The sequence below is a fragment of the Mandrillus leucophaeus genome, unplaced genomic scaffold (assembly GCF_000951045.1).
Source record: "Mandrillus leucophaeus isolate KB7577 unplaced genomic scaffold, Mleu.le_1.0 Scaffold31, whole genome shotgun sequence".
Classification (NCBI taxonomy): domain Eukaryota; kingdom Metazoa; phylum Chordata; class Mammalia; order Primates; family Cercopithecidae; genus Mandrillus; species Mandrillus leucophaeus.
In genome coordinates, this window is record NW_012103254.1 from 871923 (window position 1) to 875143 (window position 3221).

Genomic DNA, 3221 nt, shown 5'->3' on the forward strand with positions numbered 1-3221 from the left:
ATGGTAATTTTAATTTTTAAAAATATGTACCCCAAAGTGGGATTTTTGGATCATATGGTAGTTCTAGTTTAATTTTTAAAGTAAATTACACACATTTTCTACAGTGGCTATACCATTTTATATTCCCATTAATAGTGTACAAAGTTTCCTTTTTCTCCACACCCTTACCAATACTTTTTATCTGCTTTTTATGTAAGAGCCATTCTAACAGGTGTGAGGTGATATCTTATTATGGTTTGATTTGAATTTCTTGATGACTAGTGATGCAGAACATCTTTTTATATATCTATTTCCAATTCCTATGTCTTCTTTGTAGAAATAGCTCTCCAGTTCCTTTGCCCATTTTTTTAAAGTCAGGTTACATTTTTAATTGTGTTATTATTTATTTATTTAGCTGTTGAGTTTTAGGAGTTCATGAATATTTTAGATATTGATGTTCTATCAAATATGTGGCTTGCAAATATTGTATTCCATTCCACAGGTTGCCTTTTCATTATTTTCTTTGTTGTGCAAAAGTTTTTAGTTTGATGCAGTTCCACTTACCTATTTTTTGTTTTTTTGCCTGTTATTTTAAATAACCAAAACAATTATAAGTAATAAGAACAATGCTGTTTAGGAATTTGTCCACTTATTATAGGCTTTTCAATTGTTGGTTTACATTTGTTTATAATAATCTCTAATAAGCCATTGTATTTCTGTGGTGTCAGTTGTAATGTCTCTTTTTTATTTCTTATTTTGTTATTTTCGTTGTCTCTCCTTTTTTTTCCTTAGTCTAGATAAGGGGTTGTTGATTTTATCTTTGTAATATGCCTAGTGTTCCATTATTGAAACGCTAAGCATATGGGAGTTATTTATATCCTACTGCTCAAGGTCATCGCCAAGGTCTGATTTTTCACACTTGTCTGCCTCCTGGGGGTACGTATTATCACGAGGCGCACAGAGTCACTGCTGAAGATACCGGCATGCTGGGAGCTTGTCAAGAAGTGATGTGAGTTTTTGGAAACATTTTTGAAGCAATATCAAAAGACAGGTACGTATAATTTTACTGCACAACATCCTATACTAGTAATTGTGCTGTAAAAAGAAAATACCGAAATTATTATTGTTGCATTGGGTATGGGTTTCACATTTTGTATGTTCCATTTTTGGAACACTCGGCAAAACACTACCAGTAGGACTAATCACTTCTTTGCGTTTTAGTCCCAAGATGTCTAAAACTCTAAGTTTACATGAAATAACCTTTAAATACACATGACAGCATAGAAGCAAGTGCTATACTGATAAAACCACTAGAAATGCTATAGCACCTGTTTCTGATGAGGACTCAGGAGACGAAGAAGGTGGAACAGTAAATAATCTGCCAGGTTCTTTGTTGCGCGCAACTGCAAATCTTATAAAGGTGACTCTGATGCTGAGTCTGACTCAGATGATCTCTCATACGTACTTAAGTTTGACTCTCCTGACGAAGATCTATCTACGGCTACCGCGCAGCAACTTCCACCATCAAGGAGGAGGAAAGTGACAAAAATTGTTTGCAAATGGAAAAAAGTGGACCTAACTGCACAACTTGTAGCATGTAGAGTTACAGAACCACCAAAGGATTTCTTCACCGAAATGAGAACTTCCACAGAAATTCTTGAACTTTTTCATGATGACGAAGTCGTTGAACTCTTTGTCAAGTACTCCAACTTACACGCTCGAAGTAAGGGTGTACATCTTGGCTTGACTAGCTCCAAATTCAGATATTTTCTGGGAATTATTTTTCCGAGTGGTTACATCTCAGTTCCTAGAAGCTGTAGGTTTTGGGAACAACAACAACAACAACAACAACAACAACAACAACAGATGCACATAATGTACTGGTTATTGCTGTCATGAGACCTGACCGCTTTGAAACTAAATTTTCTAATTTGCATGTTGCTGGCATTGCAAATTTGGATCCAAGGGACAAATTTTTCAAGTTGTGACTTCTCATAAGCAAACGTAATGAGAGATGTATGAAATTTGTTCCAAATTAGACATATGTCAGCTTTAATGAACCCATGGTTCCTTATTTTGGTCGTCATGGGTGCAAACAAACAATTTATTCAGGGAAAGCCCATTCGGTTTGGGTGTAAGTTTTGTTGTGGTGCCACATATCTGTACTATATTTGCTGCTTTCAGGGTAAAAACCCAAATACTAAATATGAAGAATACGGTGTTGGTGCATCACTTATTCATAAGTTTAATGAGGGACTTATGCAAACCCTAGACAATATCATTTTGTATTCAATAACTTTTTCACCAGTATTGCACTTCTTGATATGTTCAGTTCAACAGGACATCAGGCAACAGGTACAGTGAGAAAGAATCACATTGACAAAGCTCCATTGGAATCAGATGTATCTGTAAATAAAAAAGAAATCATATTCAATTATTGAATTGATGACAAAGGCAATGTTGTCTGCAGATTGATATATTCTTTATATACTTAAGTGCTCCAATGTTGGGTGCATATATATTTATGAGTATTATATCCTCTTGCTGTATTGACTTCTTTATCATTATGTAATGACTTTTGTCTCTTGTTATAGTTTTTGGCTTAAAATCTATTTTATCTTATGTAAATCTAGCGACTCTTACTCTTTCTTGGTTTCCATTTACATGGAATATTATCTTTCATCTCTATAGTTTTAGTCTATGTGTGCCTTTATGAGTGAAGTGTTTCTTGTTGGATATTATTTTTCATCCATTAAGCTACTCTATTTCTCTGAATTGGAAAATTTAATCCAGTTACATTAAAGGTAGTTATTGACAGGTAATGACTTACTTCTGCCATGTTGTTGTTTGCTTTCTAGTTGCTTTGTAAGTTGTTTCTTCTTTTCTTCAACTCTTACTGTCTTCCTTTGTGGTTAAATGGCTTTGTCAAGTAGTTTGTTTTGATTCCTCATTTTTAAAAAAATTTTTATTGTATTATTATAGGTTTTTGCTTTATGTTATTGTGAAGCTTACAAAATATCTTATGACAAGTAATTGTAAGTGTATAAAAACTTAACTTTGATCATAAATGAAAGAAAAAGAATGTAAAGAAAAAAATCCTACACTTTATTGCCTCATACATGTTTTGAAGTTTTTATTTATTTTTAAGTTTGTATATCTCTTATCCCTTAACACATAAATAAAATGAAATTTCATAAATCCACCATGGAAAATAGTATTTAGGTTTCCCAAATATTAAAAAT

The 3221-nt window shown here is 33.1% G+C and overlaps 1 pseudogene; it reads left to right on the plus strand.

Moving 5' to 3' along the window:
- Positions 1–962: 962 nt before the first annotated feature.
- Positions 963–2474, plus strand: LOC105544810 (annotated as a pseudogene).
- The last annotated feature ends 747 nt before the right edge of the window (positions 2475–3221 follow it).